The sequence below is a fragment of the Taeniopygia guttata genome, chromosome Z, assembly GCF_048771995.1.
Source record: "Taeniopygia guttata chromosome Z, bTaeGut7.mat, whole genome shotgun sequence".
NCBI lineage: Eukaryota > Metazoa > Chordata > Aves > Passeriformes > Estrildidae > Taeniopygia > Taeniopygia guttata.
The window spans coordinates 32956076-32983784 of record NC_133063.1 but is presented as its reverse complement, the minus strand read 5'-3'; the positions used below and the strand labels follow the sequence as shown (position 1 = coordinate 32983784).

General features: G+C 41.9%; 1 protein-coding gene and 1 long non-coding RNA gene across 5 annotated transcripts in view; both read left to right on the top strand.

Moving 5' to 3' along the window:
• The window catches only part of KIAA1958 (KIAA1958 ortholog), a 68780-nt gene extending 62596 nt beyond the window's left edge, over positions 1 to 6184 (top strand). For 2 of the 4 annotated variants that reach the window (XM_072922885.1, XM_072922884.1), the window contains one exon: positions 284 to 3956. The gene's annotated coding sequence lies outside the window, so the exon portion shown is untranslated. Of the gene's footprint in view, positions 1 to 283; positions 3957 to 4768; positions 4887 to 6004 lie in introns of those variants that run through there. The other 2 variants (XM_072922886.1, XM_072922887.1) reach the window with 2 other exon arrangements.
• Positions 6185 to 14013: 7829 nt separating this feature from the next.
• LOC115490942 (uncharacterized) lies at positions 14014 to 27704 on the top strand. Its single transcript, XR_012053266.1, has 4 exons — positions 14014 to 14229; positions 16529 to 16691; positions 17748 to 22256; positions 26488 to 27704. It is a non-coding gene; the product is annotated as an uncharacterized lncRNA (long non-coding RNA).
• The last annotated feature ends 5 nt before the right edge of the window (positions 27705 to 27709 follow it).

The following is a 27709-nucleotide window of genomic DNA, read 5'->3' as shown; positions in this document are numbered from 1 at the left end:
CAGCAGCTGATAAACATATTTTGCTTAACTAAATTTCCACCTAACTGTGAATTCTCCATAATGATCTATTTGTTCTTAGAGTTGAACCTCTAAAAGGTTAACACTCACTCAATGACTGTAACAACTTTTTTTTTAAGAACAGTTTGTAAACTGTTTGTAGGTTTTAAAATATATTTTGTTTATTAAAAAGATTACACTATCTTGCATAATAATAATATTAATAATAATTCTATGCATTGTGTGATTCAGTGATGTTGCTCTTGAAATTTTGCATGTCTTCTAGATGTTCTGACATTTGTACGTTTACGTGATACTTGTAAAAATCCTCAGCCTTGCTGCTATGATCACCACCATTTTAGGTAAGTGAAAATTGTACTGTGAAGCTGTGCCAGTTAGCAGGATTTTTGTGTGTCATACTAAAACTGCATTTTGCTGATCATTTCTTGGTTTATGCCAGTATTTAGTGCCTTCTGTAGAAGGAATCAATATGTTGTGGTAGATGGGATGTGCCAAATTTCTAGTATCTTGTCTGCACAGATTATCACTTACCAGCTTGAAGCTTAAAAAAAAAGTAAAAGGAAAAAAAAAAATTAACTCTCCATCTTTCTTTCAAGTGTCTTCCCATTGATTTTAATTTGGAAAACCTTTAATAGAGCTGAAAGGAAGCCATCATCTCTGTCCACACCTCCTGCACCAGCAGTCTCCCAACTGTGAGGGGTACGAGGGAATGTGTAGCACCAAAATGTTCCCATTGGTAATGGATCTAATGAATAGCCAGGCCTGCTCAAGTAATTTTGGAGCATGCTAAAACACCATTTGACTAAAGCAGTCCTCTGATTACCATAATAGCTCTCATAGCAGTTGTGAGCTGGTTCCTGTAAACAAGTGTCAGCCTGGTCAAGTGGTGGATTCCAGTCTCTGCTCTGCCTCTGTGGAAGTCACACATTGCTGCCAAATGAGACTTGGATGAAAGTCAAGCCCAAGATTTTTGGTCTCTTTTTTTTCCAACTGCTCCCATGGCAGCCAAGCCCTGTTTATCAAAATTCTGACACTGCATTTTCTTCTACCCTCTTCCTAAAATCTAGCAGTATTGCAAATGCACACCAAGCATATGCTTTTGTTTTGATCTTTGTAAGATTCTGACTGGCTGAAATTGTATCATACTGTTCTCATAAAACAAACAGGCAAGAGGGAAATGTGAGATGCTCAGCTCTGGTGGATTTCCCAGCCACCAGGCATGGTTCACTGTACCTGGGCTGATATTTAAGATATTATTTTGTATGGAAAAAAGAAGAGGCTGGCCACCAGTTTTCCATCCCTGTTGAGACATGAAAGCTATCTTGAAAAGACTTTTCAAATCAAAATAACAAGTTATGAGAAAAACTGCATGACTGGGGAAAATAAGAGTACATTGAATTTATCCTTAGAAGTTTTCATCTGAAGTCATCTCTGTCTCCAAGCAGGAAAATTGACAGCCTTTGTGATGTAAAACACTTCCAAAAGATAACATTTATGCAATTTTTTTTCGATTTTGTTGTTCCTTTTAGTGATACCCAGGACATTTTCAAAAGGCGATATTAAAGGATTCATACAGAATATGCTGGAAATCATCCTGTCTAGTGAGTTGCATACTGATCCTCCAAAACGTGATGAATTTAAAACCTTCCACAAGTGATAGAATATTGAGAAGCCTTTTGCAGCACCTCAGTTCTGTCAGGAGGGAATGGGGCTCTCTTCAGAAATGTTAGGTCCTATAATTGTCCTTTAAAAACTGGAAGCTTCTTCAGACTTGCTTTACCAGACAAGGAGCCAGCTGGGACCAGTTACAGTGTGGTTCTCCATTGTTTTGGTTCTGTAGTAGCCATTTACACATGAATGTGTGCTTCCATTAGTATGAGTGAAGAGTTTTCACTCCACAGAACTCCTCCCTATGTGGCCCTAATATTAAATATTTAAGGCATGGTCTTATATCCTATATTTTTTCTATTTGTGAGTAGATCAGAGTCTCAGTGGTCTCATTATTGCACTAATTGTCTTACCAATTTGTCTTTCTGACTTCTATGTCTTGACCTAATTCGCAGAAAAAAAACCAAAAAACAAAACCCGGAGTCAGATTCCTGCAACACAGCAGCTGTTTTTTCCACATCTTCTTCTTTTCCATTTTGAAGCTAGGTATATCTGCATTATCTCCAGCTTAGATTAGAGTCAGAAAAGCCATCAACATCCTTTATTCCCATTTTGCACACTGGAAATGCAGTAAGGGTTCTATAGGTGCAGACCTGATCTAGCCTGCTGCCTGTGGAATGTCAGTCTCTAGTTGCATTTGTTTGCTTTTCACCACAATTCATCAGGTTCAAGATGTAAACTAGATGATATTAATGATGTGCTGGTTTAGATACCGCCTTCCAATCACAGTGATTCCTTCAGTGTACATATTGTCAGTCCTGTAGTTGCATTTTGTTTGATGTACATTATATTGAAGGACCAGTTTTCCTTTTTGCTTTTAAATATAGCTTAGCCCGTGCTGCTGAAAGGATCCAGGAAAGAATTATCTATCCATACCCCACTGGAATTTGGGACCTAGCTTTTTTAGATCTCCTTGCAAGCCCCAGCTGTAATCAGCTATTTAAGGCAGAGATTTTAGTTTGAGGAGTGCTATGTATCATCCACTCCAAATGCAGTTGCCTGTAAACAGGGCACCTTCTTACACAGATCCCTCGCTCCTGCATTACACAGGGCACCTTCTTACACAGATCCCTTGCTCCTGCATTTGTGAGATTAACTGAACAGCAGTTTACTAGGGAGGAATAATATTTTGATGCATTTTAATGGATTAAGCTCTGCAAATCTAGAAATCTGGGGGGAAGCGGAAGATAACTGGATAATTTTCTGAAAATGTGAGCAATATTGTCAACTAGTCCATTTTCAGTTAACTTTGATCCCATTGTCCTCAAATTACCCTATTTCTGTACTTGCACAGCAACAGGAGAAAAACAAGCAAAAAGGCTTTGTGTCTGTAAATTAAGTAGGATTTAATAACCTACTTTGAGCCTCAGATCCCCAGTGGTGTTTCCAGGGCTGGTAATTCTTTTACTCATCAGATGGATAAGTTTTGACCCATGTGAATGTCACATTGCCATGCCTGCAGCATATTTTCAAGAAGCAAACTTCATGCATGGTAAGGTCCTTCACTGATGAAGACTGATACGGTCAAAAAGTTGTCTGTCACTTCTGTCACTTAAAAAAAAAGGTTTTTTGTTGTGATGTATTTTTCCTCTTCAAGAGACTCCACTATTTTTAATGGGGATAGAGTAAACAAATGTATGTTGTACTGTTGTCTGCCACAATGTCTTCTTGAAAAATGTTAAGTATTTGAATACAGAAGAGCCTTCAATAAGAAGAAAATAAAAAGGCTAAGAGTTTTTTTTTTTTTAAGGTGGTATTTGTCAGTTTTCTCTCTTGCTTCATTGTCAGGTAATTAGGCTTTTGAAAAGAATGGATTCAGTTTGTGCTAATTGGAGTATAACATTCACTGTTACTGGTCTGTAAATTCCAGAGATATTCTGATCTTTATTGCACTTCACCTCCATTTTTATTCTCTTATGATAATTTTTAAGAAGTCTGGTTCTGCTGCATTAGAGATTGGTTTCAGTGTCTGTACAATGTTTGCTACTATTGTAGTGTGACTGTATTTTTGATTTTAAAAATTTGTATTGGTACAGTCTTAGCTTACAGAAATAAACACCATTTACAATAAATCAAAATAGTCATTGATGTCTGTGGTAAGTGCATGCTTTATTCACAGTATTTTGTCTATAATTAGGTGTAGCAACCAAGTCTCATGTATTTGATAAATTGTTTTCTGCAAAGTTGACTCTGTTCTTTAATCAAGTGAAAGCAATATATGTGGCATTTCAAAGCATGCTGTATAAAAAAACCACAAGCTGTGTCTCATATTTTCCAAGTATGTGTATCTGCATAGCTGGAGAGTTCCCATGCACCTATACTGCATTTTGATTAGCAGAGTACAAATCAGCTGACCAAGAAATGGTTGCTCTCATACCCTCCTAAGTTCTGGGGTTGTGTTTCAGGAAAACATTTAAACAATTGCTTAAATAAGTCCTTCCCTGCTCAGGAATGTACTTAAAAACAATCTTGACTTGAACCATATGTTCATTTAATCTCATATGGTAGGACTGGAAGCCTACATTCTTAGAGCCATTTTGGAGAGCCTTTTGGAAGCCATTTTCCTGTACCTCAATTCCAAGGCACAATTTGGCCTGAAATTATTTATTTTGCATGCAGAATTTCTGCAGTAAGGTCTACTTTCCCCATTGTTTTGTTTTAAAGTTCATCTAGAATAATGTATGAATCCAAGAATATGCATCTTTTAAGACAGGCTTGTCAGATATGAAGTTGTTCTGTTCAAGAGGTTTTAAAATGAAAAGACCAGAAAGCTAAAGCTCATAAAGCCCTTATATTATGAAAGTGAAAAATCCCAATTGGAGAAGGTCAGAGTGTCTAGAGTTCTGCCAAAGGAATATGAGAAAATGAAAAAGTCAAATCCCCCTGAAAAGTGGTATCTAGGGAACAACAATGCGTGCTGTTTTTAGGACATCAATGCAAGATAGTGCAGGATAGTAAGAGATAAGTGACATCATGAGTGAGGTATAGAGGAACATGCTTTTCACCAGGTATTCTGGGAATGCATTTCTACCACCTGACATATTCTGCTAAAAAAAAATCCCTTCTTGTTGCTTGGTTCTAGCAGCTGGACTGTGCTCATAAAACATGTAAAAAGTATCCTGTCAAAGATCCTGCTGTTGTCCCAGTGACAAGTGGAAGGAAGAAAGGAAGACCTTTGGATGAAGAGACAGGGAAGTGAGGTATGGCCAGGCACTACCGGGTGTTTTCACTGTCTGTTACATATGCACAATAAACCTGTTGGATTTAACTTTATAGCTTGGATTAAACTGAGGTGGAAGCTTCTGTTGGTCTAAAAGTGAGTATGCAGTGGGTGGTTAATGGTCTAAGCTGTTTAATGCAGATTGAGGTAAGCAAATTGGCAAAATTCTGGTAACTCAGCTACTTTCACTTTTCCCTTTGTACACTGATTAACTTAGATTGCCATTTTAAGAACTGCCATGCTTCCACAGCCAGTGGAATGGCTGGATAACCAGCAGCAGTGTGCACATGCTGGGTGCAGCCTTGCATATGAGGCCTTTAACGTAGTAGGAGGAATTTGGCTCAGGCAATCTGGAGTGCTTCTCCAGGGGGCTCTCACAAAAGTATAGAATCTTCTGAGCTCAGTTGTGGCTAAATATATCTGAACATTGTGTTTATAATGTTGCTGAAGGGTATTGTGACTGGAATTGAGGCAGAAGTTGCTGACAGACACTATGGCATGTTGACTCTTCAGATAAACTTTGAAGGTGGAAAAGTGTGGTCTGTAATGCACTGGTGGCTTGCTTTGGTGCAGTGTGTACCAAAGTGAAATGGAAAAAGGCATCTTTTCATTAAAGGATACGTACATTTTATTTTGGTATAGCCTGATGGCTGTGTTAAGCTTCACTGCTTCACTTCAACTAAATAGTTTTCAAGAAGACTAATTAGAAAGGAAAAAAAAAAGTAGTGGCTAAGTAAGATGGCTATGTGCAAGAAAATGTGGCTATTTGTGTATGGACACTTTGTTCCAAGGTCCAAATTCCTACAGGAAGAGGATTGTCCAAGATTAAAAAAAAAAAAACACAAAAAACAAACGTTTTCCTATTTACCATCTGAGTAGGAGTTGCCTTGGGGCAGTTTTCCTTATCTGCTGTTAATAGTCCTATCAATGCCTTGCCACATGACTCAGAGATAACACTGTCCAGGAGCAGGTGATTAAGGACACACCTCGTGACTCATAATGACCCATTGTAAGATGCTCTGCCCAGGGGGGAGGAGCTAGGCATTCCAACCTGGATAAAACTGGGGATTTCTAGACAGAGGTTCAGCCTTTTCACAGGTTCTCTGAGAAGACACAGCAACTACATCTGCCATCCCAAGAGGACTGCAGCTACTCCAATTTGGACTGCTACCAGCACGCTGGCCAGGTTGTATTCTGACTTTGTCAGTAGTCTTTCCCTTTTTATTATTGCATGTATTTTTGTCCTTTTCCCCCTTTCCCAATAAATTGTATTTCTGACTTGGAGTCTCTCACTGGTTTTGCTTTCAAACCAGAACAAGGATGCACATGCAAAACTGGCAGCACATCAGATGCTTACTGCTACATTAAAAAACTAGAAGGAAATTACACCTGGAGGAGCTTTTGATTTATTAAAAAAATATGGATATTGATCTAGTATCGATATCCAACTGTGACGGACAAAAACTCTCTAACAGTTTAAAGTTAGAAAGTGTATGTTTATATGACGCTGGGCAGCGTGCGGGATAGCTCCCAAATACACACCGCACCTTCCAGGTGATTACAGAGTCTTTTTATCCATACAAGTATTGAATATACAAAATACAAATACATATTCATAATTTTGGTACATCCCATTCCTCACTTCGTATGCTAATCACTCCAAAAGCTATTAAGCATGCGTAGTTTGTCCCTTGAAATGGGTCGGTGGTCCCTTTTATGGGGAGGGGTCCCAAAATGAGGAAGTAAATGAAGTCTTCCTCGTTCTGACATTTCTACCTTTTCAATGCAAGTATGACAAATGAACTCTTGGTAGAACTCCCATTCCTTGTCTTCAATTGGTTTCAGAACAGAGGAGGCCCACAACTGTCTTATGTTCCTAAAAGCTATTTGTCAGTTTTTATATTCTTCATTATAAACCCAGCTAACTAAACATTGTGCTGACAAGCAATTAATTATTAGTTAACTACTAACTCCTAACTTCATCAAGGCCTACTCATTTATTATTCTTTTTTTTTTTTTTTTAATTAACTCTAGTAAGACATTTCTCTTAGCTCCTCAGAATCTCTAAATGCCTTAAAGTTTACGTTTCACTTTAAGACAAAATCCTGCATATAGCATGATGTGAGTGGAGCTTCTCAAGGACAGGTATTTTGACTGATGCAGTTTACCATCTCTCACTGTCCACATCCAGTGACGTGGACTGAGAGAACCCCCAGCAAGTCTGCTGACAACATTGAGCTATGTGGTGCGGTTGACACTCTGGAGGGAAGGGATACCTGAGATGTGGGCTGCTGTGTGAAATTGAACAAGGCCAAGTACAAGGGCCTTGCATCTGGGCAGAGGCAATCCCAAGGACAGACACAGGCTGGGAAGATAATGGATTGAGAGCAGTGCTCTGAGAAGGACTGTGTGGTGTTGGTGGGTGAGAGGCTGAACATGACCTGGCCAGGAGCACTCACAATCCAGAAAGCCAAACATGTCCTGGGCTGCATCCAAAGCAGCATGGCCAGCAGGGGAGGGAGGGGATTCTGCCCCTTTGCTCTGCTCTGCTCTGCTGAGTCCCCACCTCAAAAACTACATCCAGCTCTGGGGCCTCCAACATGAGATAGATGTGGACCTGATGGAGCAAGCCCAGAGAAGAGACATGACAATGATGTCCTAGATTGGGGCAAATTTGGGGAAAACCCTCTGAAAGGAGCCCCCAGAAAACAAACCCCCATGGCCCCTCCCCACCCACCTGGTTTGGGAAAAAATTTTCTCTGAGAGAAGTGGAAAAGAACCTGTTTATTTAACAAACAAAGCACTCCCCAGCACCAAAAAAAAATAACAACACCAGATGACAACAAAACTCTTTCACCACTCTGAAGAGATGAACAAATCCAGAAAGTCTCTCCTGGGAGTGGTCGCCTGGGTCTAGATGCTGGGGATTGCTCTCCAGCACTGGGGATGGCTGCTGCAGATCACAAAATGCTGGCTTTCGGTGTTCCTTGGTGTTTCCCAAATCCCAGTCTGGAGCAGGTTGGATGGTATTCAGGAAAGGAAAAGAAACAGTCCAGGGAAAGAATTGGACTGCTTAGCTAACCTAACTAGGAAGCAAAGGCAAAAGCAGAAGCAAGCAAAGCAAGCAAGCAAGCAAAGCAAGAGCCAGCCAGCCAGCCCTAGCCTTTTCTAGACAGCAGACCATGGGGGGAAGTGAACCAGATGATAACACGGCAAAACAAACCTTCACTTTCAGAGTCAGTTCTGAAAGCACAGAACATAATATCAAACGTAAACAGAACACAGGATTGGAGATACAAACACCATAACGTCACCCTAGGACAAATGATTAGAGGGCTGGAGCACCTTTCTACAAGAACAGGCTGAGATGGTTGGGGCTTGTCATGGTTTGACACTGGCACAATACCAGCACCCCCATGAAAATGCAGCCCCTCAATTGAATGCTGTGAAATGCGATCAGGAAACAGAGCAGAGCAGGCCCAAGCTTAATAACAAGGGGAAAAAACTTTATTAAGCTACTACTACTATACTACTATAAAAGAAAAAAAAGAAAGAAAAAAACACACACACAATTCAAAATTAAATCCTTTCAAAACATGCCTCCTCCCACCACCCAACTCCAACAGTGAGACACAACCTGGACCCCAATCAGGTTCCCACCCTCCAGATAATCAATACTCAGTCCATCGAGGGAGAGAAAAGTCCCTCCTATGCCACAGACCCCACAAGAAACACAGCTGCCACTTCTTGTGTTTCCATGTCACACATGGCACCACCTGGAGAAAAAAGTTTGCCATGGTGACCCTCTCCTTTCCATGCATGGTGCTTTCACCACCAGTTCATGGATGGACAGACTGCTTTTAGGATTTTTCTTTCAAGGATGCTCTGCCAAGAGGGAAAAAACAACAGTTCAGTTTTTTCATTTTTGGGACCGCAGTCCCGCCCATTTTCTTCCTCCCCTGGGGCCGAGGGTCTCAGGAACAGAGATCTTCTTTTCTTCTTCTCTGAAGACAGGGGGCACCACCACCAACCCCACTAACTTTTCTTTGTTCGCTCCATGTCTTTTCTCAGCTGCTGAAGCAGACCTCTTGGCTCACTGGCATCCTCCTAAAATACAGTCTCTCTCTCTCTCTCGGAGAAGAAAATTGGTTCAGCCTATGGCTAATAAGAAGTCCAGCCAAAAGCCACTTCATCATCTTCCCCCCCCAATCTTCTTTTCCTAACAGCCCAGGTCCCAGGCTGTCTCTCTTCTCTCCTTCAAACTGAGGAGGAGTAATATTTCACAAAGCTTTCATTTCTCAAGGAAGGGTTAAAAGTCCTGACTCCCTGGAGGGCTTTGTGCCCGGATCTCCAGCTCCTGGCTCCCACAGCTGGGCACCTTCTTTCACCCCCCATCCCCACTCTCCTCCTTCCCCACGGTGTGCTGCTGGCAGACTGTCGCTGTCTCTTTCTTGAGAGCGAGAGAGACTCTAGGGCAGAACGGAGACATCCCAGATTTCTCCACCCTTCCATCTGCAGGGGGCCATCCCGGTTCCAGTCCCCCTTGGGCCTACCTCGAGCGGGCCGCATGGCTCCCCTCCCCCACCCAGCCACGGGCTGCGGGGAGAGTCCTGCACTGCACCCTGACCAGAACCAAAGAGAGCGAGTTCTCCTGGGAATTCTGCTTTTAACCCCTCTGTGTTCTCAGAGGCATGTCCAGCCTCAATTGGTCAATATCCAAATTGACCTCTTCCTTCCGAAAAGATTCTTTTTCTGTGTCAAACCACGACAGGGCTGTTCAGCCTGGAGAGGAGAAGGCTCTGGGGAGATTTCACGGGTATCTTCCAGTGCCTAAAGGGGTTCTAATAGAGAGGTGTAGAGGAACTTTTTTCCAGGGGCATGGGGTGATAGGATAAGTGTTGCTATAGGACACGTGAAAGCACAATGCAAACTACCTGCTATTTTGCAAGGTAAAAGAGAAAGTTTATTTTCTGACTCTAACTTTTATACTTTTCCAAAGGTGACAGTGGATTGGAGAGTGAATGGGCCACCTCTCCAAAGACATTGGACAAACCACTAGTACATCAAGTCTCTCCACCCCCATGAAGGAATGCAAAACAATATGTTGTTTACAGAAATTGTATGGGAAAGTTTTCCAACAGAATGTAAACTCAGAAGGCTTTAGAAAAACTTAAGAATCAGGGCGACAATAAGGAGCCATGCCTTTTAACGAAAACAGGGTGGGGTTAGCTTAGATATTTGGAAGAAATCCTTTGCTGTGAGAGTGGTGAGACACTGGCAGCTGTTGCAGATAGAAGCTGAGGATGCTCCATCTCTGGAAGTGTCCAAGACCAGGTTGGATGAGGCTTTGAGTGACCTGGTCCAGCGGAAGGTGCCCCTGTTTGTGGCAGAGAGTTGGGACTAGATGATCTCTAAGGTCCCTTCCAACCCAAACATTTCTATGATTATTCACCTCAAAACTCCTAATGTACTACCAATAACTTTAAGTTACACTTGTCGCCATGTCTCCTAGTTTTGCTTGTGGAGGTTGAGAAGGGGTGGAGCCTGTGGCCATGCAGGCACAGCTGGGCTGCTATTCTATATCATCCCCATCATTGCTGGGCTGTGGCTTCAGGGAGAGAAAAAGTGAAGGCACCGCAGAAACAGCACTGCTTTGTTCCATTTCTTCCTCAGGGAAGTTACCAGGAGAAGCACTGCAAATCTTGTCCCTCTTCTGCCACTGCCTGTCCTTTCCTGTTCCTCAGGAAGAATGCTGCTCCAAGCAGCAAGCACAGCTGAGCCCAGCAGAGCACCATGACAACAGTGTGGGATGAGCCATGGGGAATGAAAGTGAGCCTGAGCCTGAGTCCAGCCGAGCCAAGCCTAGTGGAGAAGACCTGGGCCAAGCTGATACTATGAAGGACAGTTGAGCCCAGCAGTTGAAATCAGGTGACACAACACAGACTGTTCCAGCTTTTGGGAGGTTTGTCCATCTTTTTTTTTTCACTGTTCTTGGGGACTGAGAATGCCATCTGGGGAGAGCATCTGCCATCTTGTCTTTGTCTCAGCAGCCAAGCACACTGAGTTGAGATGGCGAACACCTTTTGTGTAAAGCACCTTCTCTTTGGCATACTTTTGTTATTAATATTGTGCTGTTTTTCTATGTTTCTTATTTCATTGCTGTTTGTTTTCAGTAAATTGTTATCTCAACCTATTGTTATCTCAACCTTTGTCCCTCTCTCACTGGAATAGGAGTGGGGAGAACAAGAACATTTTATCTGGAGTTTAATTCCAAGCTGTTGTTAAACGACCACACCATGCAAAATAATAAATGAAACAGGACTAGAGAAAAAACATGCTTTAAATGTGTACATAGGGAAAGGCAGGCAGAAGCATTGAGTGCTGAGGAGATAGGGTGCCATGGAGCCATTAATTCTGTCATACAAGATGATGCCATTTATCTGCTTTTGAAGGAGATTTCTGCATGTCTAGGCCTTGGCAAGGGAGACACTCAAAAATGTCCCTGAAGGCTCAGGGAGGCTAGAAGTTCTCATGTGCAAAGAGTTGCATGAAGAAATGATTGAGTAGCCAAACTTTGCCCATGCTACAAAAACAGACAGCTAAGCTGTATCCTCCTCTGCAATGCCATCCACTGTGGCAATCACCTTTCCACAGCATCTGTGTTCTTCAGTCTCATGGGTCTGGAGCCCCTTCTGGGGACAGGTCTGTTTACACACTTGTAAAAAGAGGTTATGAAACTATTCAGTATACTAGAAATTGGTCAGACCATGTTGCATCAGGCCCCTGATGCTTGCAGGCCAGCAAGAAGCATGTCCTGGCTCACCCAATGAGAACTGAGTGGCCTCTAAAATCCTTGTTCTTTCTGGATAACAGTGGGATCTGCCAGGAACCTGTGGTGTGTGTCAGTGTCTTTGCTGCATGTTCTAGCACAAAAATTAATAAAAGACAATTAAAGATGAGCAGAATCTGTGGATTTTAGGAAGTTCCAGATACTGCAGATATCTTTATCTTCTTTACTTAGAGTAGTAATGAGGGGAGATTAGTATTTTTGCCTCCATAGAGGGAGAATGAATACAGATGGTGTTTTTTCTGATGTAGTGCCACTGAGAAGGTGACTCCTGATTTGCATTGTGAGCAGCAATGGGCTCTGCATGAGGCACTGCCTGTGCTCTAGAAGAAGCATGCAGAGATGGAAAGAAATACCAGAACAGAGATATAATCAATTTTGATGGCACCTTATTAGCTCATCTGGCAACTCTCGTGTTCTTCCTTCACCAAACACATGCACAGTGCAACTCCTGGCATCAGCATGGAGCGGAGCATTAGGTATCCAGACATCTACCATGTGCATTTCAACTTAAATGGTTTGGCATAGAGCACCCACCAGCCATCAGATAATAGCACAGTTGTCTGCATAGATGTAGGGTGTATGTGTGTTTTGGCAAGAAACTGTTACTGTTTTCTTCCTGTGTCATCTCAGTGACAGACGTTTGGCAAGAGGGCTTGTGCCTGCACAGATGGCAGTGCTGTGTGATTTTGCAGGGTTTCTGCCATGAGTATGGCATCAGCTGAACTAAAAACAGAGACAACTTTTCTAGAGGAACCTGCCTTACTGAATGTGAGGAAGCCCAGGTGGAGTGTGTTCACATGGCTAATCTGCATCTCCTGAAGTGTGGTTAGAAAATAAACCATCCAGGAAGATCCAGGAAGAGTGAGACAAAAAGGATTTTAGGGATGAGGGAGCAGGAGTCAGATTTAGGTGCAAGATCTCCTTTATCAGTTACTCATGTACCTACAGTGACACTGTGTTTGCACAAGCAGCCTGTCAATTACACACATAAGAATTCTGTCTTGTGGGACTTGATCTAGAATCATCTTGTGCTGATGTAATTATAACACAGGGAGCCAGTGATTGCATGGCTCTTCTGGCTGTTCCTGGCTGCTTAATGCTTTTCCAAATTCTGTCTGACAGGTCCCAGTAAGAACTCCTATGTACACTCAGTAAGGGTGTAGTTTTGTTAGTATGTCCTGGTGGTGCCCCAACAGTACTCCAAGTACTCCACGAGGTGTTCAGCATAATTTGAAATGCTTGGAGCATCATCTGGCTCCTGACAGGCAATGCTGGGCAAAGAGCTTTGTGGTTTGGTATGCAGCCACTGAAGTCAGTGATGAAGGCAAGAGAGGAATACCCTTATCTTTAAACAGAGCCCATGAGCTCTGGTGCGGTATCAAACCAAGATCCCAGTCTTTTCAGGACTCTTCCACACTGTCCAAGATGAAAGTGATAAACTGTTTTTTTGGGACCAGAAAAAAGCAATTTATTCCAATTAAAAAACCCCAAACCAACCAACCACCCAACCAACCAAAAACCCCCCCAAACCCCATAAACAAGGATGCTATATTTCCTGGAGGAGTTGAAAGCAGGATAATTCTTATTCCAGCCTTTTAGTGATAGAACACCATTATAGATGGTAGCTGATAGATGCTTGCCATCACAAACTGTAGCTTTATTTCAGTTTTATTTTGTTAGGCCAAGACTCCTTTTCTGCAAGCATTAGAGATGCATGCTGATTGCAGTAGCCATTGCTTTCTGCTCTCGCTACACATCCAAGCCCTAGAGCAATTCATGCTATTTTTTGTTGTTTATGAGGACAAGGTTGTTATGAATGGAGAGGGGAGTTTTAAACCGGTTTCTGTCTTTCCCAACCCTTTGGCTTTAGACAGTACTTTTACTGAGGTGGCCAGCACCCCAAAGCCCGCTCTCGTTGCAAGTTGGGATGATCAGTTAGGCCTATTACAAAATGAATTATTTATTTGATAGACACAAATTTAACAGACAGAAGACTTTAACAGATGACTTACTACAAGGGATAAGCAAGGAAACACTACTAGCAGATAAACAATACAGCACGAGAGTGAGGTCCCTGTACTACATCTAGTGAAGAAATAGTATAGATTAGGATTCAATGCATCTTACCATCCAGTTTCTGATGGAGCATACATAGAACACTTCCTCTCAGCTTCGGGAAAAGTATCCATGGAGATGCATCCAAACTCTGTGGGAGAAGCTCTGCATGTTTCCAGGGAGTGTGTAAGAGGCTTCTGTTTCTGTGGAAATTTGTGTAGCTTTTATATTGTAAAGCAGTGTATTTCAGTCAATGATATTTAATTTTTATCTCTCTCTACATCTGCTCTCCAGACCAAGATGTTTATTATCAGCTTGGGGTCTCAGCCCTCTTGGCGCCAGAGATGACCAGATAACCCCCTGCCGGCCAGACCTGGGTTATCTCATCCATATGCACCAGCTGAGGTGTTGCCACAAGGTGTGTAGTGGGAAGGAAAGGAAAAATTAATACAGACTTTAATGTTCATGTTCATGTGCATGTGCTATGAAGCATTCCTGAGTGGCCACCCATGTACCCTGTTGGCACTGTTTCGTTCAGGACTGAGTGGCACTAATAGAAGCTGTTACTGCGGGATACCCAGTGTCAGAGCTCAGCTCAAACCATACACACCACATTTGAAAATCCGGAATATGGAAAAAGCGGGAACTAGGACTCAATTTCCTAGCACATGACAAATCTTGCCTTGGGAAGCCAGAAGCAATCTAAATCTCTGTCTCCTGTTGCAGTTCAATAAATTGCCGGAGTGATACTGGATTCAAGAAACAGCCTTTCACGCCAATGCCTGTCAGAAGTTAATTAAGTGGGATTAATTGCAGTGTGAGAATATCAGTGAGGCTGAAACTGTTATATCTTTAAGGACAACTGGTGTTGTATTTTTAGGATCTTGATTTTATCAGGCTGTTACTTAAAATGCTCTGGGTGCTCACAGAAGTAGTCTCTGGATGAGCACAGTAGTGTGCACAGTCACAACTCATGAGATGGTAAGCAGTTTGAGGGGAAATGTGGGACTGAAAGTTACTGATCCATGGACTGGGAAGAGAAACATCCTGGGAGGTACAAAACTGTATAGAGAACAGCTGGGGGCAAGCAGTGCCTGAACAGTGGCTGTAAGAGGGTTGTAGCAAGGCCCAAGGGCACAAGACGGCAAACCTTTGTCAAAGAGACTGCTGGTGAGAGAAGCTAATCATTTCTGTGAGCACCCTGGCCTCTCTTAGCAGACCTGTCTAACTAATTAGTCACCAAGTTCATAGCTCATCAAGTGGCTGCCAGGCTGCACACAGGCAGAGGAGAAACATTTGCCATGACCAAAGGTTTTAAATACAGCTTAGTTAAGAAAAAATGCTTGCAGCCTACCTTTCAGATGGAAGGAAGTCCTGGTTTTGTCCACTGACTAGTTGCAGTGTGCAGAAGAGGTGGGTCCCTTCAGTTAATGAGACATCTGCATGTGCACAGCAGTGTGCATTTATCACGTGTGCCCTCTGTGTAGCTTTTTTCCAGCAATCTTTCTTGGAGTCTTCAGGATGAGACTGTGAGCTGTCAGGGATATGTGCACCACAGACTGAGGACTCCTATTACAGAAAAGTCCAGAGCTCAGAGGATTAGACAATGTACTTGCATTGTTAGCCTTTGTAGGGATCACCTGTTTCTCTTTCCATCTTGATTTTCTCACAGTGGGTCCTTCAGCTGGGTTTGTGCAGTTCCTTTATCTTTGATATACTACATAAACAGCAAAATCTGCAACAATATAAACTTATTTTTAAAATCGCATCTTCTCAGTAAGCCGCATTATGCCTCTGGGGCTGCAGTAACAGACAGCAGTAGCCAAAAAATCAAAAGTTAGAAGGAGAAATCCAGCATGTCCCTCCCGCTGACCACCTTTCCTCTTTTCCTGCCACACTGAGATAGTCACTGTGGGGATCACAGTCTGTGGATGTTCAGAGCAACCTCTCACTGATGAATTCATTGAGCTGCAAAATCCCATTAGTTTCAGCCCTATAAAAAGTAGACTTTAAAGTATAGTAGATTTAATAAAATTATAGTGGTATCATAAAAATCTTTCAAAAAGGATATTAAGTGTCTGAACATGTATAAAAAAATTCAATCCTCTGCTTTTAGTTCCTGCCTATAGGGCTGAAGCTCTCCATTTATGAAATGCACACTGCCTGTCTTCATTTAACTCATGGTATTCATAACAATGCACCTGCCTTTGGTCCACTGAAGCAACAGGGTCTTCTATTGTTGTGCCTATTAGGGAGAAGAAAGTATGTATGGGTGGAAAATGCTGCTTGACTAGCATTGCCTGTCTGGCTTGAACAGACACCTCTGGTGGAGAGATGCACTGGCAGCACAGTGCCAGCCAGTAGAGGAATTGAGAGAGTTTTTCCCTGGTGCCAGCACCAACTAAAAAAGGAAAAACCTTTGCCTTTGCCATCCTCCCACAGTTTCTACAACAAGACAAAAGACGCTGTGTTACTCCCTCTCTTTTTCTGGCTCTGTGTGGCAATACATGTTTAGCTTTTCAGTAACACTAGAGTAACTTCATGTTGGTGCCTCTGAGTTTTCAGTACATAAACTCATGAGAAAACATGAGGGAAAATCATCCTTCTTAAATTCTTCATATTTTGTGAAAAACATCTAAATTCCTACTACTCAGCAATGGTGGCAGTGTGTCACTAGGACAACCTATTTTTAACCTCTTTCTTTATTTGTTTTCTAGCATATTCAACTAAGCTTAACAATTTAATTCTGATGATGTCATCAAGTACTTGCATATCAGGTGCTGTGAGCCCCAACACCAGCAAGGCTATCCCCGTGCTCTCAGTGTGTGGAAATACTGGTGCATGACCAAAGGACTAAGAGATTACATGGACATCACTAAGGTAGGGAAACTTAGCAGAATACTGGGGTTTTTTTCAGTGCTGGGAGCCAGCCCTTCTGGTGAAATGAAGTTTTCATAAAGTTTAAAAGAGATGGATTTTCAAACTTCTTTATATCTTTGTGGCCTCAGGGATTTTCCAAATTTCTCCCAATAAAATGGTTACCTTTTTTAATTTATACCCTGTTTCCTTCATGGGTCAGCCAGTAGCTTTGAAACCCAGGGCAATGCCAGGGTTTCCTTGTACATAATGCTTGTACACAACCTTAGTCTCATGCTCTATGTGACAAAATTTCCTGCTGTTACCCTAAGGAATGGTTTCTCCTTCTAGAGCTAGCCAGTGTAACCTCAGCATTTGGAGAACTTTTCTCCAAAAATGAACTCCCAGAAACATCAAAAACATCACCCCAAAAATAAGGACTTTGTCTAAGATCCAAAGCATAAAAATCCTGCTCACATTTTTTAAACTACATTTCTCTGTTAATTTTATCTAAGATACTGGCAAGGCAAAAGCAGCTAGCCTGGCAGTCTGATTGCAATACTGACATCTCATGGCTTAAAAAAAGAAGTTGTTACTGCTTCTCGTTTTTTCTCTTAATCCTCCTTCACCTTCTTCTCCTTCTTCACCTGAAAAGTATCCATTTCCATAAGTACCCCATTGCTGTGAAAGTATAGAGTATTACACCCAAGTGATAGGTCACACATATTTGCACAGTCACAGTTCAGTGTGACTGGAACCTTCATTCACTTCAAAAAAAGCCATGAATTTGGCTCCTTTCTTCTGAATCTGGATTTCTACAGCTGATGCAAAAGTGGCACCAGCAAGCGAAATGCATATGATTTGTTTGAACACCCCTTGCACCCCTTGCACAAGTGTTTTATTGCAGTCTCTTCCCAAAACTTTAAGGCTGCCAAGAAACAAATTTCTAGGGAAGCGTGGAAGCTGTTGCAGAGTTCTTCAGAGAGAGCACAGAGAAGCCCTAAACATGTTTTTCCCACCTGTGATGAACTTCCTTTCCAAAAATACATTGAAATACCTTTCCCCTTCCTCTTATTTCAGATCCCAGCAGTGAAGGTGAGTGAACCCCTGGAGGACTTCTATATCACCGTGAAGGAAACAGATGAGTCTGACTGTAGCCACATCATTCTGCACTATCCATCAAGGCTTGGATCAGATCCTCGAGAATGCCGGTGGCTGATTTCTCCACCACTAGAAACACCTTTAGCTCTTCCACGAGAAAGCTGAAGAATAAGCCTAAGGTCTTGAGCAAGGCTGGCATGCCTGGTGCCTGCTCTCACAGTGCCTACTTCCTTTCCTTGTTCATGAGGAAGAGGTGTGGGAGGTGACAGCCCCATAGCCCTGCTCTCCACAGGGGAAATATTGCAGCCAGCCCTGAACATACAAGCCTTGCAGGAGAAGGCAGGCTTAGAGTTTGCTGACATTGAATTGCTCAGACTCCCAGAACAGGTAATTTTTTGCCAGAATGGTAGCAGGAAGCAAGAAAACGAACACAGCCTGTTATGGGCAGATCTCCCATGAGCACAAGCTCTGCCTGTAGTGCCTTCTCTACAAGTACATGTGCATACAAGGGCCCTGACACCAAGGGAGGCCAAGTCCCCCCTCTCTACCTGGTGGTTTGGCAGCAGGTCAGAGGCATGAGGAATGCTTGGTATCAGGAGCCAAGACAGGGGATCTGCTCCCTCAGAGCTGTCATCCCCAAGTTAGTGAGGAAACCTGGAGCACTGTGAAAATTTTACTTTTGTCTCCTTCACTAAAGGCTTTCAGGAAGTTTTTGCATCTCAGCATCTAAGACAGAGCAACTCTGCCCTCTGTCTGCTCTCAGTATCCAGCATCCCAAGAAGTCTCTGTGATGATGTGAACAAGTTGAGCTGTCTTCAAACAAGAGACAAAAGTGGAATGACAGGACAGGGCAGAGGAAGGCAGAACATGCTGTGATCCCATTTGGGGGATGAATACTGTTTTTTTTCTGAAGAACTGAGGAGCAGTGGTCTCTTTCATCACTACCAGGTCTTCCAAGGAAAGAGCTTGGTGGAGAGCTTTTTCCTCACTGGGGGCAGGTAACATGTATAGGATGGATTTTCCTCTCTAGTAAGCATAGCTAGGAGAAAGGAGACTGAGTTTGGGGACCAAGAACCCCTGAAGCTTAAGTGCCTATGCTTTCAGAGCCACTGTACAAAAAATACTTTCTTGCGAATCATATTTTTTAATGGTTCACACCTTTGTATCTTGTTTGTGTATTGTAAATACAGTTATTTTTCATTACCTGATAATTTACACTACACATGTAGGCACTGCTGTAAACTACTACTGGTTTACCAATTAATAAACAAACATGGAATTAATTAACAAATTAATAGCAGACAAAAAATAGCATCCCCAAAGGACAGCATTTTTGGTCAGTCATGTATTAATGTGCTGACCAGGTTTTGAGACATTTTAAAAGGGGCTTATATCAGAAGTCAAATGCTCAGTCTGACAACTAAATTATGTAATTTTCAAAAATTGGTGATCAGGTATAAAAATAATTGCCCTGGACTTCTACAGCTATGGCTTGGTCCACTTTCTCTTGAGAGGAAAATTTCATTTCAGATGGAACTGTGATGAGCCTTTAAGTCACAAAGATGACCCGGAAGACTTAGTACAGAGCTGGGGAGAAATATTTGTTGATGCACAATCAGCTTCTGTTCTAATGGAAAAGTATGGCTGGGTTTTTATCTACCCTGTTGCAGTGCTGTGAGAGGATTGGTGAGGTTTACCATGCCCACTATACAGACATTGATTGTTCTAGTTCTGTATAACACCTCTCCCTTGACACATCAGAACAAAGCAGAACACTGTGGCATAATTGTTGATCATCATTTGACTACTAATGAGATGAAAATATTTCAATAGATATACTTGCAACTGGAATCTGTAACTCAACTGGAATCAGTAAGATCATTACTCCTTCATATGAGTTTTGAATTTTTTTCAATTCCAAGTCCAGTCCCTAAATGCAAAAGAATTAAGGACACAATTCCCACCCATTAATTATCAACATTATGAGATGCAGGAAAGTTAACACTTGCTGGTAAATAATGGATTATATGTCAGACCAGCAAGAACCCTAGCTGTGATTCAGTGTTTTGCTTTGTTCTTCATGAAAATGGTCTTGGTTTTGAAAAGTTGTCATATTTATAGGGAGCTGCAAGGTATATTTTGTTACTTGATGTAAATTTTACTTATGGGGATATTTCTGAAATCAGTTTGATTGTCAAAGAGAAGCCTATAATTTTCACTAGAGTGTATGTATTAGGAAATCCCACAGGTAGATCTCCTGCCACTTGAAACCAATATTGTAGGAAATTCTGTATTGACAGAAAAGAAAAACATAGGTAAGAGACAGGGAGAGGGAAGAAAGGCACAGCACTGGCTGTCATTGCTGTATCAAAAGCAAGCAAGAAATCTACAGTGATGTATCTACATGAACTTATAATGGCATATTTATGTGGAATGCACAATGCATACGGAACACACATCGCAGAACTGGGAGGCAGGGAATTGCTGCCTGATGGAGATTTATGTCGTCTGAGTGAGGGAAAAGTCCTGTATAAATTCTTTCTAGGTGTGAACTACTGAGAGGAGATGAAGCCTCCTCCAGTTTGGCATTATGCTTGTCCTGACAACACATAAAAATATTCACTAGCACAGAATAGGTATTTTCCTGACACATCTTTCTCAACCTCCCTCTTTGGAACCGATCCTCTTCAGATCAGACAGACATTGAATTCACTGGTTTGGACAAAACCAACTTTATTACCTTAAGGGTCAGGCTCTTATCTGGCCTGTGTGAGACACAGGTCAGCTTGGGTTCCAATTGTTTTTTCACCATTCATCCCAAGGGAAGGCGCTCCAGTCAGACTGAGAGCACTGCATTTGCAAGCATGAATCCAGGCACTTTCCTGTGCTATGGAGGTCAGGTTCATATTCCAGGTCTGGATAGAGCAGCACATAGACTGCTCCTGTGTAGTAAACTCTTACCTCTGGGGTTTCTGGTTGCCTTCTCAGCAACCAGCACAGGGTAATACTATTTTGAAATCCCAAGTCCTCCCTTGGAAAGCGAGAACTAAAGCCTCACTGGGCTCTAATTATCATCTTGTATTTAAGGTGACATTTGCACTTCCCAGCACAGAGCTGAAGTATGAGGCTGTCTCAGAGGAGCAGAGAATAAGAACTATCCAGGGCTAAAAGGATCAAGGTGCTCTCACATGCACAGCGCAAACCCATGTTCCAAGACAGCACTAGCAACTCACCTTGCAGCCCCATGGCCCACAGAAGAAACCTTTTCCCAGTAATCACTCATCTGCTTTACCCTCTTTTTCTGACCCTTACAGTCTAGTGGCAAAAATAAGTTTCTGGGAGGACTGTGCAAATGAATTGCCTTCCACTGGGTCAGAGACTGAGGATGTGGCAAACTGACCACATGTGAGATGCAGATGGTCTCTGTGGGTTAAGGCAGAGGAACCTTACATGCCCTTGCCTTAACCTCTCCTCTCAGAGTGCTCTGGACTGAGATGGCTTGATGTGCACTTTATCAGGTGTTGTTGTTTCTTACCTAGTCTTTGCCAAAATCAGGTAGCATCCCTCACTCGCGTCATCAGGCTTCTGTCAGGCCAGAATCAGCCAGCATTTTGTTTGACTTAGCTTGCTACACTCTTCACAATGTATGTCATTCTTCAATAATAATAGAATAGTTTAAGAGCTGCAAAAAAACCCCAACTTCCTCATCAATGAATCTGAATACTTCAGGGTGATGCTGAGCTATCCAATGGTATCATGACCTTTCTCAGCTGAACATACTCTGAGGGTTCCCAAAAGTAACCTTCTGATCCTAGTCTTACTTGCATCTGTCAAAAATTGTGATGGCATCTTGTTTAGTACTGAAATAGAGCTTAATTAAAGCACACTTGCTGTGACATAACCAAGTAGGTCAGGTAAGAGATATTGCTAGGAAGGAACACTAATGGGAGGGAAGGAAGAAGTGGAGCTGCAGAAGCAAAACAGTATAACTGAGAGAAATGAATGTGTCTAGCTGAGAAAAAAAATGGTAACTGACAGGGCTAACCACTGAAATTCTTAAGAAATTGCTGACAAGACTTACAAAGGACCAAGATGGTATAATAAACAGGCCAGCTAGAATCACAGGCCACATTGGTGTGGAAAGGCTAAAAAGTAATAATCACAGAAACAAGAATCACCAGGTTTCCTGGCTGCTTTAGGGCTCTGCTGCTGTATTGAGTCGTCTTCAGCCATGCTGAGGGAAGCAATTTGCTAACTAAGACATGAAGGATATCACTAAGGTGGGGTTTTGGATAAGCAATAATTTATGAGGTTTCAGACTTTCCACTGTTGGTTGAATATCACCAGCTAACTTTAACATATGTCTGCATCAGCAGAAAACTGTGGTGAGTTCTGCTGGACTCAAAATTTCTTCTTATGTCTTGCAGGGATCAGGACATCATACTGACATTCCTGAAGCCCTGCCTCTGAGTTTATCACTGGAATAAGGTACAAAGGAGCATGGGGGAGCATTTCCATTACTATAAATTGATTTTTTTTTTTTTTTTTTTTTTGGTGATTGCTCTAGTAATGCTTAGCTGAAAGGAAGATCAGTACCAAAGGCTGAATGAACAGTTATTTGTGCCTATTAATGACTTCCTGGGCTTAGGAACCTGTCTTATGTCAAGACACTGCTGTGTCAGCTGATGAGGAAACCCATCAAAAAAAGATGGTCTATCCAAACTGACAGGTTAAGCAGGCTTGTTTGCTGACAGAGTAAACTGACCAGTTCAAGGTATTAAATTGAAAGGGATGAATCTGACAACGCCGATCTGTGTGTGAGCAGGAGACTGGGACATATGCACAGGCCCAGCTCAGAGGGAGACGTCAGCCTTTACAAACCTCAAAGTCTAGGGAAGTAGGCTATGCTTAGAATGGAGTAGCTTCAAACTAACCCTTCATTTAGATGGGACATAAACCCCCCCTTACAGGGACTACCAAGGGCGTTGGCAAGGCAGACAGTTCTATGCAGGCCAATGCACAGTGTTTTGCTTTCTCTGGACAAACAAGCCCTCTGCTGGGCAGAGTTTGAGAATATATGACTCTTGGTGTGTCTCTTCCTGACAGACTGTAAACAATCATTCCTTCCGACCCATCTCAGTTTCAGCCAGCTGTGCAGTCTTGCTGGCAGAGAAATATTGAGACAGCAGCTTTGGCTTGGGCCTACATGTGGCCATTCCCACTTCCAGAAGTGGCCACTGACTGACAGAGGGAGACAATCTACACCCATCCATGCAGAGAGATGCTCTTAACATATCTCTTCTTAGGGCATGTAGTGATGGCTAAACCCCAGCATAATGGGAAACTTTATCTGGTCATTGTTGCAAAGAACAAAACGCAAGAAAGAAAACTCTTTCCAAATATGGAGTATAACATTGCTCTCTTTCAGTTTCCATCTCTCCTACTCAAAATTTTAAACATAAAAGGCCTGAACTCTGACCTTGTTATCTTTACCATCTGAAAAAGAAAATCAAACCAAAGCTAAAGCAGTAGCTATTAAAGAAAGCAAAGACAAACCAGAAAGCAAAGCGCTCTGTGTCTTCTAGTAGGGGGTGATGAACCAGCTGCTGGTGTGGGATGCAGGGCAATAGTCTCCAGATGATGCCTCACACTACCTGACTAACCAGGAGCTAATCCTGACAATTCCACTGGTTTACTGTGCATTCAGCACTTTTCTTCATCTGCAAAAATGAAGGTAACAGTAACTTAGTTTGCCTCATGTGAGGATTCAAGTAAAACACTGAAAAAGCCTGTGAAGATGTAAAGATGTCTGTAAATCTACACATATTTTTTACAATGACACATATTTCCCTACTTTATGCACCACCACCCAGTTATATAATATGCTAATATGTGCAACATATGTGCATAGTGAAGGTGGTAAGGAAGCTTGTCATTTGTACTTTCCAGGTAGATTTTGAACAACTTTCAGACCCTATTTACAAAATCTTCATGAAAAAAGAAGTATCCACTGAGACCAAAATATCCAGATTAGAAGCCTTAAAGACAACAGATAGAGAACTATGTCACCACCTTTCAAAATTCAATACCTGAATGAACCTGGCAGAGTGCAAAAACTGAGGAAAGTAATTTCCTCACCAGTAGTTTAACATAATTTTTCATGTCTCAACAAAATAATCAACCTTTCTCTATTTAATCCATTAAACTTTCTCTCTAAAAAACATGTATTAAAGAAAGGAATGTAAAGATCACTTTCTCATGAAACATTTATCATTTGGTTCCTTCTATAAGTGGAAGAACTAGGAAAAAGGATGGTGTTGTCTTTGTAAAATCCCTGGGTCACGCTCTGTGCTTCCAATAAATGCAGAAACTCACTGAGCAGGCTATTAACCTAACAGCATGTGAAAACTATTTCACTGATTAGTTGTTAAAGTTACCATTCACTACAGAAAGCTCCTTATTTTAGCCCTCCAAGTGTTTCAGAACACTTTACCAGGCTTTCCAGACACAAGGGTGTTACTGGCAGGTGCTATAGAATTTTCCCTGTGTGTTAGCAAAACATAATTCATGCATACAGAGCTCTGGATGGATGGACTTTTCCAGCTGGGTGTCACACAATCCTTCCCTCATTCTCTGCCTCCTCCTTCAGAGGTGTCTGTGCACACAGACCACCCAGCAGACCAGCTGCCTTCTATTAACTTTTCCCTTAGTGTCTTTTTGGTTACTGTATGCTCCTGTAACATGGGAATTGGTTTCAGTTTCAGCAAGACTGACTAACTGTCCTTCAGGAAGGCTTGCTATCTGAGGTGATTTGACCAGAGGAATTGTCTCTGTTATAGATCTGACCAACAGGAATCATCCAGTTGCTTTCTCATTCTCCTGATTTTCAATGAATTAGCTACCATAATGCTCAAGAGGATGCACTGAGATAGTCACTGCCTGCTCATGCCTGTGACTGCATCCCACTGTTGCAGGCTCATTCCCTCCTTCAGCCCTTGTGCTCTCCCCCCAGAACACTGCAGATTCTGTAAGATAAGGCACAGAAGTTGTGCCGTTGTCTGCATTTCCCATCCATCACCTCAAGCTGATGTTCCCTGTAAACTGGCTGATAACTGACACTTCCCTCTTCTCTGGAAAAACCCAGCATTTCTTCAAGGCTTGGGTTGGAGCACTAACTCTTCTGCTATGCAGCAAGACCTTTAGCATTTAAGTGACCTTTAGCATTTAAAAGCCTCCAGCCATCCAAAGTGTGTACCTCAGACAATGATCCTTGCCATGAACAGTGCTACCCAGCTGTATCCACAGCACTAGAAAATTACAGCTGACTTAGTCCACTGCTGAAAGTACATGAAGGCAAAACCAGCACTTATCAATTTTAACTGATTGAGCACATCAAAGCAATTAGGAAGACCTAGGCAAGCTACACCAGGGGCTGTAATTTCTTTCCACTACCATGTTTCACTGAGTATTTTGTGTTCTGATATAAAGTCCAATACAACATCAGGTATTTTTGATCAGTTTCATACCAGTGCTTCTAGGACCTCAGCAGAATGAAAACAATAAGGAAAAAAGGAAAGTAAAATGTATGGTAGGAAATCACATATCATTTTACAGGCCAAGCTTCTTGGGTTGCATCAGAACGTTTTCCAGAGGTTATTATAGTGGCAGGGAAATGGTGGGTGACTTTGGAAAACAAAGATATGAGAAGAAAACTTGTCTAGTAGAAGAAACAGATGACACAACTAAGAAACAAGCTGTGGTTCAGTTCTTTTAGTGCTTCGGTATGTCTTTGACCCCCTTACCTCATCTGTTTTTGAGAGATTATAATTCTGAACTCACAGTGCTTTAGCCCAGTCTGTGAGCTGCTTCCACCCCACTACTCAGCTCTGACACAGATTCTATACCAACCTGTGGTGAGTGGAAAGGCCAATTTCTATTGTAGCAAATTAAATAAAATAACTTGAGTCATGCATGTTGAGGTACACAGGCCAGTACTATCCCATCAGCCTTCAGTTTTCATGTGATCACCTTAGGGGTTACTGTTAGAAGCAAGACATCCTAGACACTTCCTGGTTCACATGTATTGTAACTGGTAATAATTTGAATTTGAACAATGTGGTTCCAAGCGGAGAGTGGGTTTTGCTGAAGTTACTGTATAGGCATAGATTAATATGTCCAATACTGATTAATAGTAGGAAATAAGGAGTGGCAAGACAAACTGATGCATCTGACAGTAATTGTTGAGTCTGTAATTTCTAAGATAGGTGCTTCCACATATGTAATTTGTGTATTTGGCAGTTAATCCTATCTACATATATCACCAAGACCCTCACAATTGCAAGGAATAATTTCAGACATTATAACTTTAAAATATCACAACAGCTGTGTTTGTTCCCCCTGACCGCCCCCCCCCCCCCCCCCCCTTCTAATACCCTCATTCTCAAGCTCAGGCCCTGAATTTCCAAAAGCAGATCTTTCAGTACCCAAGGTGAAAACAAGAGAGGCAGCAAGTGTTACCTCGTGGAGCAATTATAACTTTCCAAGGGAGAACGATGACCACTGTTGCATTGCCTGGGTCATTTGCAGTTCTGTACAACCACACTGAAAGATTCTGTAGTTCAAATATGTAGCACGGACCTCCTTTAATGCTAATTCAACTCAAATACAAAATCCATGCTTTCTGCTGCATCTGCTTTAACATCTTTTCCTTTGTTTCCAGGTTGGACAGATTCATAGCTGCACTCCTGGTAATTAAAAAGAAATAGCTACAGAGATAACAACAGAAAACAGAAGTGACTTCTTTCTCCACAGCCCACAAAACCCATTCCCATGACTCATCACATCAGAACCCAGAAAAAAAAGCATATGATAGGAATAGTTCTTGTTAAAATTGCACATCCTAAAGCTCTATCAAGGCTGGGTGCAGAAGATTCTCCTTCCTGAAAATGTTTCAGTATGCTCCAGTTTCTGCAAAGGTCTGTGCTCAGCTGACGTATATGGAAGTAGTGGCATTTTCCTCATACCTGCACCCATCTCTTGGTAGTTGTTCTGTATTCATGATTACTGCAAATATTAGCAGTGATACATTAAGAGATAGTTCAGTAGTGCTTATTGGGTTCAGGAAATCCCTTGCATATAGAAAAAGAATACCCTAGAAGTCCCTAAGAAAATGCCAACTACAACCCTGGAAACTTCATGGAACAGCTAAGTTTCTGCGAAGGACATAGCTGCTTCAAATGGGCACCAGTTTAACAGATGCTTTCTGATTTATCATTCTCATGTAAGTTTTCCTACTCTTTTCTGTTTTCTAAAACTTGCCTCCATAGGCAATGCAATCAGTGTAGTTGTATAACTGCATAAGCAAAACTGTGGAGATACAAGAAAGTCTAAGTAAAGACTATTTTTCACTCTAAGTTACTTTATCCTGGTAGCACAATCACAGTTCCAAAACAATTTACCTTAAGATCAAAATATTTTCTTCCAGCAGGAAGCTGGAATTGTTTACCACAGATAAAAACACCAAGGAAAAAAACTGAACAAAAATAAAACACACTGAGTCTTGAAAAAGGCATAACAAGGAGAATTTGACCTTTTAAATGGAATTGTCTTTACAGACAACTCCTTCCATCTGAGATGTCCAGAGAACTTTTGACATTTTTTGACATTAGAAACATTTGCTTTTTTCCAACTTTAATTAATTTTCATATTTCACAAAACAAGGTAAGAGCAGGCACACTGTAACAAAGGACTTAAGACCAGATGATGCAACAATGGCAAACAGTACACTAGAAATGTTCCTGCATAGGAGAGGGTGAGGAGGAAGACTGGCTAGATGCATTTGACAAATTCATGTCTGTTTTGATGGACAGAAATAATTTTCATAATTCATTACAAAATCATACCTGTACTTAATAAAAAGAAACACAAATGCAGTCAGATTG